Source organism: Dermacentor variabilis, chromosome 2 (genome assembly GCF_050947875.1).
Source record: "Dermacentor variabilis isolate Ectoservices chromosome 2, ASM5094787v1, whole genome shotgun sequence".
Classification (NCBI taxonomy): Eukaryota; Metazoa; Arthropoda; class Arachnida; order Ixodida; family Ixodidae; genus Dermacentor; species Dermacentor variabilis.
Window position 1 is genome coordinate 140,687,670 of NC_134569.1, and position 19,186 is coordinate 140,706,855.

Sequence of the window (19,186 nt, forward strand, 5' to 3'; positions counted from 1 at the left end):
CTGTTGCTCTCACTGGGGATTGCTCTCCCTGGAGTTGCGTCACATGAAATTTAAAACCGGAACGTGTGGCGCTTCCTGGCCACGTCGGAACTGTCGCACCTGTACGAAACGTAAAACTAGTGGGCCTTCCAACAAATACGCTTGCATGTGTGACGGCCGTTCGTCTGTTAACGCTTCATGCGATTGTAGTCTGAACAATTTAGTTGCGCTTTTAGCGTTTGCGCTTGCGTCTTCTCGCGAAATATCTGCACATTAAGCACGTAATCTAAAAACAGCTTTAGACTACGAAGCGCGTAAGACAAGCGGATCTATATACCACGTGTGTCAGGTTGCCATAACATGGCTTTAAAAACAAAATGTCATGCCTTAGACAAACGAGAACCACGCTATAGTTCATGCAGTAGTCATAAGTTGTTCAGACGGTTCTTTTAAGCGTGTTTAGCGAGCTAATTAGTTTCGTCTATTCACGCAAAGTCTTACAGTATTCGTGTTAGAGGATATGTCGTATTACAATAGTTGTGAAGCGTGCTCGAAAACACAATCAAGTTCTTTGCTTGACATTATATTTTTCGTGCTTCATCTTTTAAGGCTATGAAGAAAGCCCGCGAAGTATCAAAATATGACTTGACTGGCACGATTGGATCGGGCGCCTTCCATCGCGTTTCTCAAGAACGACGCTTGCGTGCATATCTCAAAATAAAGCTAAGTGAGTGAAAAGAGAATACAGCGTGCACTTTGGTTCTCAAGGTCACCGTCCACCATCGTCTAAATGACAAGAGATTGGCTGGCGATTAAGAAAAATTGCAACACACTTGTCAGCAATTTTTTTTTGTACTACAGACGTGCGGGGTTCGTTTTTTCGTAAGTTCAAATTTTTGGAACAGCGTTAGACGACGGTGCAAGGAAGGCAACAAATGGGTGCGGACTAAAGAGCTTTGAGGTAATAGTTGCGCGGAAAGCTGCAAGGTGGAGAGAAGTAATTAATACAGGGAAAATGACATCCGCCCAAGCGTAGCTAAGTGCTACGAAGGAAACCCGTACGGGTTCCTCGATAGAAAAGCCTCGCATTTGAAGAAAAATACGTACTCATCCGGGACTCGAACCCGGGACGCCGCATTTCCGGGGCAGCCGATCTACTATCTGAGCTAACCAGGCGGCTAGCACATGGCAGGTCGAAGTCAAATTTGTCAACAACACGAAGTAAAGGCAAGAGTTTTACGTAAGCGTTCTACGGAAACCAGCAAGGTGGATAGAAATAATCAATAAAGGGAAAATGAGACATCCACCCAAACGTGTATAGCTAAGTGCTACAAAGGAAACCCATGCGGGTTCCCTGAACGAAAAGCCTCCCCCCCCCCCCCCCCCAGTTGAAGCAAAATTCATCCTAATCCTTTGGTCTCACTTAGCTACGTTTGGGTGGATGTCTCATTTTCCCTTTATTAACTAAAATACTTTATTCGAAAGAACATGTATCACAGGGTGTCCCAGCTAACGTTAACCAAGATCATAAATATAGAATATACGAGGACGCAATCAATGATGTTCGGTCAGCAGTGACGTACCGCATCAGGAGGCTTATTTTTAATAATTGAACTACGGATAATTGGATGAGAATTAACAAACTTAACTTTTTAATTACATAATTGACGGCACGAAGTTTGATAGAAAAGTAATAATTATGTTTTAAGAGACCCGTTGCTTTTATTTTTCAGTGTGATATGTATCGCGGAAATATTTGTTACGCGTTATAAAGAAAAGGCGCGAAATATACAAATAGCCACATGATTAAGCGTCCGCGCGCCGCAGAACCAGCGGTCCCAGGCGTTACGCGGAAGAACACCTGGTATCAAGCTGAACACAAGCTGGACTTCTCATATGGTCAAAAGTTGGCGTTAGTGGCCAATTGGCTCTTCTAATTCAAATGCCTTTAAGAAGAAAAAGCTAAGAGGCAGAAAGGGAAATAAACTCTTCCGTACAACAGTAACCACTTCAAACATAACATGTTGATAGTTATGTTCTGTCCAAAAGCACCACTATTATCATCATCATCACCCTCATCATCATCAACATCAACCTGGCTACGCCCACTGCAGGGTAAAGGCCTCTCCCATACTTCTCCAACTGCCCCAGTCATGTGCTAATTGTGGCCATGTTGTCCCTGTAAACTTGTTAATCTCATCCGCCCGTCTAACTTTCTGCCGCCCCTGCTACGCTTCCCTTCTCTTGGAATCCAGTCTGTAACCCTTAATGACTATCGGTTATCTTCCCTCATCATTACATGTCCTGCCCATGCCCCCCCCCCCCCCCCCCCAATTTCTTTTTCTTGATTTCAACTAAGGTGTCATTAACTCGTGTTTGTTCTCTCAACCAATCTGCTCTCTTCTTATCCCTTAACGTTACACCCACGATTCTTTTTTCCATAGCTCGTTGCGTCTTCCTCAATTTAAGTCGAACCCTTTTCGTAAGCCTCCAGGTTTCTGCCCCGTAGGTGAGTAGTGGTAAGACACAGCTGTTATACACTTTCCCTTGAGGGATAATGGCAACCTGATGTTCATGATATGAGAATGTCTGCCAAACGCACCCCAGCCCATTCTTTTTCTTCTCATTATTTCAATCTCATGATCCGCACCCGCGGTCACTACCTGCCCTAAGTAGATTTATTCCCTTACCCTTTCCAGTGCCTCGCTACCTATCGTAAGCTGCTCTTCTCTTCCGAGACTGTTAAACATTACACTATAGTTTCCTGCAGATTATTTTAGACCCACCCTTTTGCTTTGCCTGTCGAGGTCAGTGAGCCTGCATTGCAATTGCTCCCCTGAGTTACTAAGCAAGGCAAAATAATCAGCGAGTCGCAAGTTACTAAGGTATTCTCCATTAACTCTTATCCCCAATTCTTCCCTCTCCAGGTCTCTCAATACCTCCTGTAAACAGGCTGTGAATAGCATCGGAGAGCTCGCATCTCCATACCTGACGCCCCTCTTTATTGCGCTTTTGTTTCTTTATTTATGTAGGACTACGGTGGCTGTGGAGCCGGTATAGAGATCGTTCAGTATCTTCACATACGGCTAGTCACACCCTGATTCCGTAATGCCTGCATGACTGCTGAGGTTTCGACTGAATCAAACGCTTTCTCGTAATCAATGACACCTATATGTAAGGGTTCGTTATATTCCGCACATTTCTTTATCACCTAATTGACAGTGTGAATATTGTCCATTGTTGAGCGGTCTTTACGAAATCCCGCCTGTTCCTTTGGTTGAGGGAAGTCTAAGGTGTTCCTGATTCTATTTGCGATTGCCTTAGTAAATACTTTCTAGGCAGCACAGTAAGCTGAGTGGTCTATAATGTTTCAAGTCTTTGGCCTCCCCTTTCTTATGGATTAAGATTATGTTGGCGTTCTTCCAAGATTTCGGAACGCTCGAGGTCATGGGGTATTGCGTATACAGGGTGGCCAGGTTTTCAAGAATAATCTGCCAATCATCCTACAACAAATCTGCTGTTACCTGATCCTCCCCAGCTGCCTTCCCCCTTTGCATAGCTCCCAAGGCTTTCTTTACTTCTTCCGGCGTTACTTGTGAGATGGCAAATTCCTCTAGGCTATTCCCTCTTCCATTATCATCGTGGGTGCCACTCGTACTGTATAAATCTCTACAGAATTTATACAGCACCGCTATATTGACACGTAAATGAATGCTTTCGGGTCTGTGCGTGCATGTTCTTTTCCGACTGAAACATGACCATTTATTGAAGACTATTGAATTTTCCTCCATTGTAATCAGCTTAAATAAATTGGAATTATACTTTGTTCTGCATTAAAAACAGTAAAAATTGACTTTTCTCACTTCGTGCGTTGCAGCAACTTTCCTGATAGGTTTCTCTAGAGCGACTTCGCCCACATCAAATGAACGTCGCCTGATGTTGCACATCGAAAACTGGAAAGAGCAGCACGACCAAGGTGGAGGAGAGTGAAACACCTGATTGGCTGGCGCGCGCGCGTGACGTCACGCATTAGCGGATGACGAGGCGGGCGCTCAGCTATGAGCACCGCATCTGCAATGTGCATGTGCTGTGCCGTATTAACATGTCGCATTTTGGTTGGCAGCAAGTCTGCTACTTCGTGTGTTTGCTGAGGTGCCACCAAGGTTTTGGGCTTCAAAGGTGGCATGAGGATATGCTGTGAGTTACACAAAAAAATCTATCGCTGTATTCGGTAATCACCTTCGACAGTCTCTACCATAACCGTTTTGAAGAACAGTGCGTTACGTGTATGTGCAATAATGTGTTACAGCCATATATATATATATATATATATATATATATATATATATATATATATATATATATATATATATATATATATATATATATATATATATATATATATATATATTTAACGTCTTATTAATAATCAACCATTCTAATTTTGTAAAATATGAATGGTCGATTTTTATCTAAATAACTCCTTCGCTTTGTAATCTTTGGATGCCGCTATATTATCGCCTGCTTTCAATTGGAGTTGGGGCCAGTCATGCATCTGTCACACACTTTTCTCGTACCAACACCGCGGCATATGTACATCTGTTGTGAAAAAAGTGTATATGTTTACTCTAAATTATCGCAAAATCACCAAGCAACGTATGTGAACAGTATTAACTGCAAATTGCACGACAAAATTGGTCGTGTTCCATCTCTCTACTCGTTCTGAGAAATCTAAGAAAAAATTCTTACACGCGTCCTCTAGATTTGATTTTAATGGCCTCACGGGTCCCTACGCTTCCTTCTGTGAGCAGTGATGCCTAAAATTGTATTTCAAAAAGAAAAAAAAAGAATTGCCAGTGACATCATATAACCCAGGCCTAACACCATATAGGGAATGTCGTGCCATCATTCCCCTAATGCGCGGCAACCCCGCCCTTAATCAAGCGAGACGTGCCCGGCATTTCCGCGCGGAGCGTATCACGCGTAATGTGGCGAAGACTTCGCAAGTGCTCTTGCGTGCGGCATATTTTCGCACTCTGCATTTCTTGAATGTCATTCCCCGTTCGGGTCGCCTGCTGTGGATGCTTTTGTTTTCCCCGTGGGGAAGTTTCTTCCCAATGGGAAACCTTGGCTGCATCCGTGGCCACAGGTACGGCGACAACTTTGGCACCGGCGATTAATCTCTTGCTGGGTCGCGTGGGCGTTACTCAGCGTGACAGCTGCGTGACAGAGTGTACGCGTGAGCTTACGTGGTTAATCAACATGCGCCTTCCTGTCGTGGCAAGCGTGCGAGCAAACCCCCGGGCTTTAAAGACTTCAAAAATTTGGCATTACCCAGCGAGACCTCCGGCACGCTGTTTTGGATGATGATGGAGATACGGCGGGCGTTTCGTAAAAACGTTCTCCCAAACTTTTCCGTGCGCATAATTTTTTTTAAAATTTTCTTGTGTCTTTCCCTTCACATTCTTTTAGTCTATACGCTTCTATCGGTTGGAGATAGCGCGCTCCTCGATAGCAGCCCGTATCATACGGATAAAAAAGTTAATTAGACGTTGAATTTGGATGAAATTGGCAATCATACTCGCGCGATAGCAATGGTACCAAGAACAGAAATAGTGATGAAAACATACGACCCAAGAAATCACCTGGATAAGCATCGCCTTATTTTTTTCTCCCATGCACTATCTTTCTCTGCCTGCTTGCTTTTTTTTTCTGCCAGTCTCTGCCAGTGTTTCAGTCCTTCACAATAAGCCATTTTGTTCATTAATAAAATGCATTCTATTCATCTGAACTACATTGTGTTGGTATACAGAAGACAAAATTTAGTTCTCGTTCTTTGTTTCCATGTCATCTGAAAAGCAAATGTCAATAATTTCCCACCAGCTGTGACAAAGTAGAACACGAAAGTTATTTAAATCTGTGCCCTGTCATTCAACTCATGCCTTATTTTTTTTCAAGCCCTTTGACGGGGAATGCATACTTATTTACAAATTCCTTTACAACCCGCGCGAGTAAAGGCGAAATTTTCATCCGAAATTCTAACCTGAACTGTGGCCCACTAAAGTCATTTAGACTGCCGAGTCAAGAAATCCAGTTAACATGATAATCCCGTCGGTTTTGTACAAAAACGTACACTAGGACAACATACCACTGAAAGTAAACTATTTTCTGAACCGTAAATTACAAGATTAATTCGAATTGCGGCAAATAAATGGGATTTCACAGTACCAGACGTGCAATAAACCGATTTTTTGCGGCCGCCTACTATGGCAACAGAGGTAAGAAGGAATTATTCGAAACTTGGCTCTCGACAGACAAACAAAAGGGGGGTTTCTGTTTGCAGGCACAGAGACCATGGATTGCGCAAAGTGGCCTGTTTTCAGCGGATACATATTTTTAGGACTAACGTTCGGCCGTCTTTGGGAACTGTACAGGGGGATGATTTTTAAGCGTTACAACATTCTTAAAGATCGCCTGGGGCAGATGTCACAATTCTTGTCCTTGAGGCAGATTATTTGAAGAGGCGGACATTACAAGCCCGAGAAATCAAAACGCGTATTCGGGTATTTAACGCAAACACACTAATTAGCTTCTTCATTAATTACTTTACGACACATATTGCAATTCAAGGATTGTAGCCGGTGAGATTGCAAAACGTATCCACTTGAAATAAAATTCCAGGATAACACCAGTTTAGAGATATTGTTTCCCAAAGTGGTTGGACGAAATACATGGGCGTTCCAGATACTTTTGTGTTTCAATACATAAAAAGTGCGTTTTCTTTAAAAAAAAGTAAGTAGAACAACAGCGCATTTTTACGGCGACTTTGATGTCGCACATCTCCAAACTGGCGCAATTCTGGAAATTCATTCTAAGCAGGTATGCCTTGCAGACTTACCGGCTACGATTCGTAAATTGCAGTATGTACCGCAAAGTAAATAATTCAGACGATAATTAGTAAACTTTCGTTAATTAGTGGAGCATGTGTTATGATTTCTCGTGCAAGCAGTGTCTGCCTCTCTGAATAGTCCAGCTCAAGGACTAGAAATACGTTACCTGCAACAGGCGATATTTAAATATTCTGCAAAACTTAAAATTTGATCACCCTGTATATCAAGGTGGCAGGGTATTACGAATACACATGCAAGCACGCGCGCACATTCTTGAATGTACAGCGCGAAATTACGCAGTGCGAAAACAGTCCACGATACACACGACCACGCATTCAACGCCGTCCTCTGCTGCCAAGTCTAGGCTTTCAGTTACTTCGCACGGTGAATATTTTCGAAGTAAGCACATACAGATTGTTTCACAAAAATAATTGACCCTAAAACACAGCGACACATGCGGGAAAAAATATAATTGTACGTGTCTGTTTATGTGCATTGGTGCGTCGTACAAGCTGTTTGCGCTGGCACTAAACTTTAACCTAAAAACCTATCTGTATCTTTTAGGCCAACAAAATCTCTCGTACACCAATTACCAACGTTAGTTTACGTTGGTAAGCAAAGCATATGACGCTATGTGTTATTCACTATGCCGTCGAAAAAACAACCTTGCTACCTATTGCGAGGAACCAGATTGGGATCCCGTACCAATGCTTTCGAATATATGCCTCGTGGTGGCGCTAGTAGTACTAGCGCACGAGGCGGATAGGCTGCCATGATGTTGGTCTCGTATTGCCTCTAAAATTTAAGAGGTCAGTAATATACATAGCACTGATACTCTTACAATTTTGTTGGTCGAGAACGGAAGCGGTAGAGGCTGTGCTTAGTGAAGCTCAGATGATCGCACAACGATCGTGCCTCACCGAACATAATATGTATTGCTTGCCAACGACGACAAGCGAGAAGTGAAAGGCCCTAAAAGACGAGGCAGAGCGTCCGCTCAGCAGGAGCTTTCTCTCCGCGGGTGTTTGCAAAGCTTTTTTTGCATTGACTAAGAAATACTTTCAGGGCTCAATGTAGGATCAGTGCAATAACATTTTCTGCCCAGCAGACTTTCTATAACACACCTTGCATTAATATGGTGATTTAGTTGTTAAGTGAATGTCATCTTGAGGAGTCCATTTCGAACACCATAGGCAAAAATTACGCTGCCTGGTGTTGAATATTACGTAATGTATGGGCGTCGAGAAAAAAGTCGCAGTTTCGCCCGAAAGGCGCTGCACACGTTACGATAGCAAGTTAGTAGAAAGCTACACGAAGTAAGGGTAGTAGTTTTATCGGCCGTATAAACTTGTACACATTCGCTTACTAACTAAATCAACAATGATATAATATGTAAGCGTGACTGAACGAGGACGTAGAACGAAACAGACATACAGAGACAGAGCTTCTTTGTGTGCCTGCTTCTTTCTACGTCCTTCTTCAGTCGCGCTTACACATTCTATTATGAATTCCAACCAACTAGCCCGCCAACGTTTTTTAACTAAATTAGCTGGCACGGTGTCACACGCGCACAGGTAAACACGGACACATCTCGTTGATGAGCGCGGAAACGTGCTGTGAAAACGCTGGAGTGAGGAATCGCGGCAGCAGCAGCGATCGCATTGACCTTCGTGCATCTCTCGGTTCAACGCGTACGAAACGTCGCAAGCACAGCGCGCACGAAGCTACCGGCACTACGCGCACTCTGAAAACATCGCATGTCGCTTTGAAGACGGGGCCCGCGCGGGGGCGCACTTTGGCCACGTCGCAGATTTCTTTCAAGATACGGTCATAGAGAAAGAAACTATACGGCGCCCGCACGGCCGCGCTGTAAGCAGCAGCTGCCGGAGAATAACGGCCCCTCTCCCTCGCCTCACCCCCGGGCTTCGCGCGCGACAGGAGAGGGCGCGCTTTCGGCCCGCTTTCCTCGCTCACGCACGCGAGATTGAGCTGCCTTCGTTGGCTCACCTTCACACGCTTTCACTCGAATATACAGCATACTGCGAGTGGCGACGGTGCTATCGCCCTTGGACTTTACACGGAACCTCACGGCGATGGCGACGCCGACGGCAGAAATGCGCCTGGAGTGTCCATGTAATTGCCATCGGAATAATAGTATCTTCAGGAACGCTCAGGTTCCTCAAGCATATAGACAGGTAATACAATCCATGCTTCTATGAAAAAGAAAAAAAAGGAAACCTTACAGAACTGGTTTTCAGTTTCACTATTTGTGGTATTCTGTTCCTCACAAAATTTATTGAATGACAATGCGCACATCGCGCTCACGAAGTATTCCTATTCCATGAGCTCAGCGGAACCTCAACCTCAATAGTTGCAGACTTATTATTATAATTATGTTCAGAGGGACTGCGCGACTATCATGACGATTAGAACTTGTTGCTGGGCGAGTTGGTCGAGATCTTATGAATACATTGTTGCGCCAAAAGGAAAATAAATAATTAGGAGGGAGAGTAAGAAACGATAGGTTCATCGCTCGACCTGCCGTTTCTTACTTTCCCTCCTAAGCTTTTATTTTCCTTTTGGCGCAGCAATGCATTCATTATATCGTGACGACGGCACTAAGAGTTGTAACTCGTTGTGGACGGCGAGCGGGATATATCAAGCCTGAGTATTAATCATGTTGGTAAGGATTCATCACCATCAATCCTTACGAACTTACTCAACCTTCAGTTCTTTTACCAAGCTCTCCATTACAATGAAGCTCTTGGCAGGGATAACGTGATGATTATACTCCCATGTTATTCCTTTTCGTTCTACGACAGTGCTTCAAGCGGTGATCTGCCCATGTTACTTATTTTTTATTTATTATTCTTCATTATATCATCGTAACAGGCCCACCGTGAGCAATGGATCGCAAGAGAGGGGTAGTGAAAGGAGGCTTACATTACACTTCTTTTTGTCTGCAGACTTATTCATACAATATGCAGGGGCCCTATAACGTAAAACTATTCTAATATGTTTCTATTCCAATTTCCTGACGTCAAATTTGCGTAACCAGCGACGCAAGCACCGGGCGGTCACCCACAGGGTTGTCTGAACAGACCAATCAAACGCTCTCCTCGTTCATAGGAGGTCACTTTTGTTTGCTTGAAAAGCTAATAACATTGCCTACACTGAACGGGTTGCCGTATCTAATTGGCTGACAAGAGGCGAGAAGAACGCTCAAGTGGAGAGGGATTCACTGGAGCAGAGCCAGTCCACTGAAAATCGATAACCGGATGAAGAGGGTGGTGCCGGCGTCTGCGATTCGTCGGCTTTGCCTTACTCAGCTTGTGGTGGCTGGTCGAAAATCGCGGCGGCATGCAGCGGAAGCTTGAGAATGACGCTAAAATTGACCTTCAGCAAAGAAGAGTTGGCAGAATGAGGTAGTAAACGTGCCGAAAGTGCTTGAAAACGGTACACGGTCACGCAAGAAGTTTTATTATACGCAAATACACCCATGCTCTCCGGCAGGTGCGAGTAGCCAGCGTCTCAGTGATCGGCGGCAGCCATCTTTTATTGCTTTCCGAACGGGGCAGCCTGCGGCTATTCCAAAACAAATTCAGTTTTGTTCGGCCTAATAATGCGTCTTAATCGCGTACACATCACTTTGACGCGGTGAGTTCGTGCGGTTTTGTGACATCGCGTGACAGGCAGGTGAAGTGGGTGCAGCCCGAAAACTTTTTACCAATAGCCGAGGGCTAATGGCGAAAAGGGGTCGAATCAGAAATAACTGTTTTTCTTTTTTCTGTCAAATCATGCGTAATCAGTGTGTACACATCAAATCAGATGGGGAGGTATTGCGGTTTTCGTGACGTCGCGTGACAGAGAGGTGAAGTGGGGCATGGTCGAAAAAAGCTTTTGACCAATCGCGGAGGCCTGATAGCAGAATTGGAATAGAAAAGTTTGGAATAGTTTTACGTTATAGCGCCCCTGGTAAATTCGGCGCGATATATTTAAATCGTCAGCTTTCCATATATTTAAAATTTTTGCCGAATACCTTTAGGAAGGAAACGTGCTTCTCGATCAGCTTTTGATGAAGATCGGCATGCGCATGCCGCAGAAACAGAGAAGATGAAGACGAAGAAAGAGACATCTGGAAATCGTATACAGTTTTATCCCGCCTTTATTACAATTTGGTGCTCGATAAGCGTATTGGATATTAGATGCTGCTACAGGCTGCGGAATTTGCCTGAAATCTGCTGATCATCCGATAAAATATCGAATGCCATGTGGAGCAGTTTGATCTACAGAAAGAAGAGGAGTAGTAGCGCAACCTTGTCATTGAACGTGCCGAAGTCGGTGAGTAGTAGTTGCTTCGAGCGACGTTCTAAGCCGCCGCCCTCGTTCTTCTCTCCGTGCCCATTATAGCACGCAACGCGCCGAACGTGTTCTTCCTATCCATTAATGCAATGATAATTCTTAGGACACGTCGCATTTTCCTCGGGGTATCTATATTATCTGCAACCGTTTTCCCGACAACTTGGGTCGCTCGGTAGTCCATGGTGCAATGCGTAGCGCATTGGGCTGCTGGGCTGGCATCAGGGTTCACAACCAACCATTAGACCAACTGGGGTCTCTGGGTATGTGACCATGGGTATGTGTCTCTTCAGTGAACCTCTCCCCCCAATTTCGATCACTGGGTAAGTGTCACTGGTGTGTGCTTCTCTTGATCGGCAATAAAGTCCCTTCAAAATTTCTGCAGAACTGGACGGACTCGAACCCGCCTTATGCATATTTGGAACATTTTGTCCGAGTATATACCATCACTAGCTGACTTCCTGGTGGCGCCTCTAGATGGCACAGTGTGTTCAATGGGAAACGTGAGAGAGGAGCCCGGCTGCATACATGCCTCATGCATGACACATTCAGGCGTTGGCATTGCGCTGTGTCGCTAGATTGCTTCAACGCTAATTGAAATAAAGTCGATATTTATCGTGCATAGGTACTGCCCTGCCCGAATGTTTAAGCACGAAATGCTTTTAGCGCCCGTTCAGGGCAACCTTCAAGTGGCCTGAGCCAGAAACCAGAGCCGTCATCCGGGCACTCAAGCGAGAACAACCGGGGAAGTAGCGAGAACCAAACGAGATCCCCCCCCTTTTACAGGACCACATTACATACGCTAGTTACTCCCAAGCAAGCTACAAAAATTATTGCTTACGAGTTCTTCCTAATGTTTCTTCACAATATCACCCAAGCTTTAACTTCTAGTACGCTGAAGTTTTATCTGATTTCCAATAGAGGCGTTGAAAAGGCAGATACAGGACATGATACACGTTAATTGTGGGAAGTGGATCTACTGCGGTCGCCGAGCTGCTGTGTGGCGTGGCGCCGGACGCGTCTGGAAGCGCTGCTTTGCCTTCATGATGGTCCAACGACCAGACTTCTGTCAAATGTTCAAGTATCAGACATTTGTCATTCCAATATTTGGAATAACTTGCCGAAAGACATAACTTCTTTCTTATGTAACTTGAATCTTATGAATGAATAACTGCACTAAAAAAAATCTTATGACTCAATGTGCGACACTCACAGAGCTGTGGTGTGGCGTGCTGCCGGAAGTGCCACATGCGCTGCTTTGCCTTCATGGAGGAAAGAAAACGTTAGGAAAAAGCATTACGCCACGTAACCAGCCTTGGCAAGCGAACGCTCCGTGTAGCCAGCCCTTTGCTCAGTGCTGACTCAACACGGAACCTCTTGCGTCGAGATCACGGAGCAAGAATCGAGATTTGCTGAGATGTTTGGTCGCGTCTCCTTCAGGCGCTTAAATTTCTTCTAGCTGGGCAGTGCGCTCGGTCTCCTTGGCGTGTTTCGCTGCCTGTCGTGCACAACGCACCACGCCATACTGTGCACTGGTCCATATAGACGTTGCCCAGCTAGAAGAAGAAAATCGGCTGAAGTCGGCACGACTCTGCAACATTGCATTTTGATGCAATTACACGAGGGCATAAGCGCAGGTAGACTTCGTGCGACAGTCGCGCTTTCTCAATTTTCCTGAAGCAGCTGATCGCGATGCCAGCGTCACTTGTACGTATCGCTACTACCGAACTCGCTAGTTAGCTCTTAAACAAGTACTCCTGTCTCGCGTTTCTCTGGTCTGCTTTGTAAAATGTAATTACAGAGTTATACATGCCAGGACCACGACCCGACTATGAGGCACACGGCGAAGCTTGGAACTTTGCAACAATATTGACTGCCTGAGGTTTCTTCACGTTAGCCCAATTTACAGTACACGAGCGTTCTTGCATTAGCCTACGTCGGAAGGCAGCCGCTGTGGCTGGAATTGAGCCAGTAACCTCGAACTCACAAGCGTAACGCCATAACCTTTGAGCTACCACGGCGGGTATCAGCCGGTATCGAGAAGCTATAATAGCTGCAGGTGCTTGTGCAAGCGATCAAGCGCCAAATTTCTCGCTTTTTTTTTTCAACTAACCTTCACGCCGACGCAGGGTGCTGTTTCACCCTCGGAGCGCTCTGCGGGGCCAGTGTCGCCAAGCGGCAGCATATGCCAGACACGTCGGGATGCCCCCCTGTCACGTCGCCCGAGTCAGCAATCTGCCAGGCAGGCGCTGTTCTCCGAAGGCGCCCACACGTTCTGGAGCATGCGTACCGGAATGCAAGCTTCTCGCACATATCTGTGAGTGTTCAGGTCTTTCTTTAGCATTATCGAGCTGTGCCTGATATTTTACGCCAATTTGCAAGAGCACTAAAAAAAAAAGAAAAGACGGGATCCAGACGTGGCATTTTCGCTTACGTTTTTGTTTCTTTTACCTGTTCCTTATGTTATAAGGGTCACCGAAACTAACCTTGCGCCTGCATGGCTCGTTGAGTGCACTGCTAGGTTTCGATGCTTGGTTTTTCTGGCTCAAATACACGCCGTTCCTTCGCGCACGCAACCAATTGGGTCAGAAAAAGAGAAGGAAAAGCGGCAACGTCGGGCAATATGGACCGGCGACAGCACAAGTTATGTCAAAAATATTTTGCACGAGTAACAAGTATCGGTATCGCATCGTAGAAATGTGTCCTTTTCAACGAAAACAGAGGCGAAAAGTTCACTTGATGAAGCACCGTCACTAAACCGGAGTGCATTTAGGGCATGGAGGAAGCGAAAAACTTACCAAGTTAGGTTCGAACGCAAATAAACTGGCCTACTCACTCGCGTAACATACCTACGCCACCGCAGCCGACATGGATAAACGAAAGAAAATTCTAAGGGTTAAACCCTTAGAATTTTCTTTCGTTTATCCATGTCGCAGAAAAAGACGTGCTGCCTTGAGCACGAATGACGGTGCGAAGCCATGCCAACGGCAAGCATGGACATGGGTCACACTCAACCCTCCCCTTTTTTGCAGGGCTAAATAATTTCCGACGCCGAAACCAATCGGACGGCTTAGAGCCCATAAAGAAGCCCATCAATACTTCTTTTTGGGCGACTCGGTTCATCTTGAAACATGTGGGTAACAGCGCAAACAGACGATCACACGAAGGGAGGCACGTACACACAAGCGCTCGCTATGCTGAATTAGATATTCGGGACGCAGCTATCGAGGGTTCAGATTGCGAAGGAAAAGAAGAAAAATAATTGTTTCAGTTTTGTTGCGCTTGGTTGGTTCTATTGCGCTTGCGTTGCTGGCACGCTATCACCCTTGACATGTTTTTCCCCTTCATTTCCTTTGCTTCACTCTGGCATATGTAAGGCGTGCTATCCTTGCGATTAAAAGGATTTGTTGGTCAGCGCTTGTGTGTACGTGTCTTCCTTCTTGTGGTCGTCTGTTTGCGCTGTTACCCATATGTTTCAAAGAAGCCCACATACAGCACAGCGCCAGCGATTGAGTCGATGCTCCACGTTTTCCACTTTTGCCATGGACAGCGCTAGCTAACACATCAATACTTCTCCGGCTGCGCTACAAATGCTTGCCAATGCTTGTCTCAGCAGAGAAAGCACAGGACAGCCGCCACCAAGCTCGCGTAGTACACAGTTGCACACGGCGTGCATGCAGGTTTCTATCATCGCATCGTCGGCTCCCATCATCGTCGTTTCCAATCCGTGCCTCGTTATGACAAAATTGCCGCCCTCCGGCTGTTCAAGAAGACAAGTGTCGTTATGTCGCATGAGCTGATACAGCCCAGCCACGTACGTAAGGCGCGCAATGCTCGCAAAGCCAACCCGTATAGTTTAACGCACGTCCACGGGTGCATGAGGAAATTCGCGACGTTCTGCGTTCGCGCACTTCGATGCCGCAAAATTTTCGCCGGTGCGCAGCTCCGCCGCACATGCAGCTAATACTGTCGTGCATTCCGACCGTAATCGCATTTATCTTTCATGGGTGGTTATCCACAGTAGTGAAGAAAAAGATATGCTATTTTCTTATTGGGTCCTGCGAGATACTGTTCAGGAGGTTGGTGCTGCGTTGAGCCAGACCGCTAACTTTAGGGCGATAGTGGGGTGGTTTTTGATAGGGGCCCTCAAATGTAGGGGGGCCCCTATCGTTTAGCGTTTCGCCACAGCGCATACGTTGAACCCAAACGATATTATTGGGCTTGTGTTTCCGTGCGCTCCTAGCGCTAAACTAAAAAAAAAATAGCGTGGGTGTTCCAAACGCGCCTAACCGGCTTAGCGTCGTCTCAATGTCACCGCGAACATTTCAGAAATGCGTCAGCGCCTCCTCATTAAATATAATCAACACTCAGGTATACTTCTCTTTCTGAAAATTATTACGGATTGTACTATTTCATGTTTTATTTCTCTGGCACGGTGTTTTCATTTTCCTTCCGCGTGCAGTAAGGGCGCTGCAATTGCATGACGCTAACGCAAGCTGGTACTCTGAGGGACGTGAGCATGGCTAAAGAAGGGAGACAGAAGTGAGGCGCGTGTCCCTGAGGAATGAAACATGTACGACCGACTTTTACAGCGATAACTCTGCTACTGTAGATACAAACCTTGAAAGTGCCTCGTTCCGTCAGGCAGACCTTCAAATTGAGCCAACGTCAAACTGGGGCTTAACGTGCCACTATGAGCGGCTGCTGCATACGCCGCGTCGGCGCACATATCTTGAAAGCGACCTGTGATGTGAACAAAGTGCGCGGCCGCGCGGGCCTCATCTTCAAAGCGACCTGCCATGTGTACAAAGTGCGCCGAATGCTGGTAGCTTCTATCCTTAATTCACATAGCTGTGTACCAATTTCGTATCTATCGATGCTTCGCCATTCGGGCGAAACTGCTAGTAAACTGCCGAGGCGAAATCTCGGGAGCTCAGTGGCGCTGCTCACACACCATTCTCCTTTTCCGCACACGTGATAACACTACGGCGATGATGAAAAATGAGAGAGGGTGTCTCGGCTGCCTTTGTATACTGTGCTGCGGCCGCGAGGTCGCCACATCACCTCCCCTCCTTGAGAGTTAGCAAACGTTTATATAATAACTGATGTTGTTCAAAGGTCCTTAGGACGGAGCATCAAAGGTTCTACGACGAGGTGCCCTGGACCGGCGTCCACTACGTGTCCATTGCGCGGGGTATGCGGGCTTCTTGGATATTTCGCCCGTCTGCACTGTTGGAGCCTTGGCGGGTTGTGCAACAGTCACCAGGGCAGGTGAAACGCCGTCTACATCTTCAATGTACGCCGGCTTCGGCCGATCGAGTGACACTACTTTGTAACGAACACACAAGCCGATCGTGAATGGCTTCTAACCTAGACGTAGTATTCGGAACGGCCCGCCGTACGGAAGCTGGAGAGGCCGATGAACTGTGTTGTGGTGTACGAACACATTAGTGCTCGAAGAGAGTTCTGATGGTAGGTGCACCACACGTGGCGCTGCCCACCCCAGAGGGGTAGCGCGAAGGTTGTCCATTATGTCACCTAGTCTAAGTGCGTAGTTTAAGGCCGTGTCCTGCAGATAGCGGACTGCCCTTGAGGAGTTCTCCTGGAAGTTGGAGTGTCGTTCTGCAGACCAATTCAGCCGCGCTGCAACCAATGTCTGTATTGACATCCGTCCGGACTTCCAAGAGAATGAGTGGCATTGCCTACATCCAGCTGCGATCTTACATTCTAGCCAGCGCACTTTTCAGCTAGCGATGGAAACGCTCCCCCATGCCGTTGCTAATGGGGATGTAGGCGGTTGTTCTGATGTGAGAAGCGCTGATAAGACGAGTGACGCTGGCAAAAAGGAAAGATTTCAAGTGCCTGCCGTACGACGTCGTTATTACAGACGGCGCACCGAAACGAGTAATTCAGAGGTGGAGAAAGGCGTGGGCAACAGGGTAAGCGGTGATGTCCACAATAGGTATGGCTCCACCCAGCGCATGAATATGTCGATGCATGGCAGCCAATAGTTATGTCCTCGGCAAGGTATAATATAGGTTCGACATTGTTGAGGTGTAAATGGACGAGCCTTGCGTCGAGAGGCGCGAATGTTGCAACGGAGTCACAGAATGGCGATGAATTTTGGCCCGCTGACACGACATGCATCATCCTCCCGCGCCGCGAACGTCCCGATTGAACCTCGCCATGAGAAACGTTTACGTAGTTTTGATTCCCGCATAGGGTTGTTTGTGTATAGACAGGAAAACACGGCGACGTTGATTGCGGGGCCCAAATGGGCGTGGGTTGCCTGTGGACCTGTCGCAGCAAATCTGTTCGCATGATTCCGTGATCTGCATCCATTGTAGTTTGAGAGCACTTTTTCTCGTTAGTGGGCTCTTTAGCTCTCCGTCTCCAAGATGAGCTGCCGCCAGGGAATCGAAATGAGTTCCTTCTGCAGCGTTGACAGGCTTTATGGCGCTTCGCGAAAGGACATTTGTCACGACGTTGTCTCTTCCCTTGTCGACGTTGTCTGTCGTGAACTCGGAGATGTATGTTAGTTAGCGAAGTTCGCGGCCCGTATGTGTGCCACCGCCCGAGCGTATAGAGCGCTGAGCGTAAGTCATATCGTCTATTAAAATGAAAAGCTCGGCGACTTCCAGAAAATGACCGAAGTTGCATTTGCTGGAGTAGATGGCTAGCACTTCGCGCCCGAAGGTGCTGTTAGGGCACTCAGTAGGTGTGAGCTTCCTTGAGAAAAATGCAGCTGAGTGCCATGTACCGTCACTGAGTTGCGCCACGGCGCCGATAGTTGTGTGAGAAACCTCCATCACTACTCACTGTGGAACGCCCGGTCGTACATACGCCAGGAGAATCGCTTTTGCCAAGGCCTGTTTGCTTCGGTGGAAAGTGTCTTACCTATCGTCGTACCAAGACAGGTCGCTTGTGGAGCTTTCCGTTTCCTTCAGTAGTCTGTGGAGTGTCTCTATGATTTGGGCGCACTTAGAAACAAAACGGCGTAGGAGTCACGTAGTCACGTAGTCACGAAGTCACGTAGCTGATGCTTCGTAGTTAGCGGCGGAAAATGTGTGTGGCCATACTCCCGAGGCCGAGATTACACGTGTCCCAAGAATGGTAACTCCGGAACTCCAAGTTCACTCTTGACCCCACTAACGACAACGCTATGTCAAAATAGATGCCCAAAAACAACTAGTAAGTGATCTTTCTGTTGTTTTGGAGTGTTGCTCGCTATATTCAGGTCGTCAAGATAGGCGTCACAAAAAGTGAGGCCTCGCAGGATGCCGCCGGTGAATCTTTAGAACGTCTGACCTGCGTTGCAAAGGCCGAATGCCATGCGCAGGAATTCGAATATACCGAATGGCGTAGTGATGGCCGCCTTCGCGACGTATTCTGCTGCTACAGGTATCTGGTGGTACACTCGCACAAGCTTAAGTTTCGAAGCGATTGTTACGCCGTGCAGACGACCCGCCATTTTGTCATGAACATGTTCTATGGGATATATATCAGACTTCGTAAGACCGTTTAGCGCTAGATAGTCCCCGCAATGACGCCAACTCACCCGATGAAGGCTTAAAAACCATGTGGAGAGGAGATGCCCATGGGCTGGTAGAAGATTGAATGGTGGCCACCTTCAACATATGGTCAAATTCTTGCCTTTCCACCAGCAACTTTCGAGGTGGCAATCGACGTGGTCGCGCATGCACATGGTTTATCAGTGATAGCCATGTGCTGGCACACAGTGTTTGACTGGGGATCCGACTCGGCGTTGGTGCGTCAGGTCAGTAAGTTCGCTGAGTATGGAAGTGATGCGAAAAGCACCAGCTGGCCTGAACAGCGCCAGACTGAGCGGCGTATGTTTAGAAGGCTTGCGTTTAACATCACTGTGTAGGACGGGACCTAGCAGTCTCCGGTTACGCACGTCGACTAAGAGAACGAAGTGGCGCCGAAAATCCCCCCCG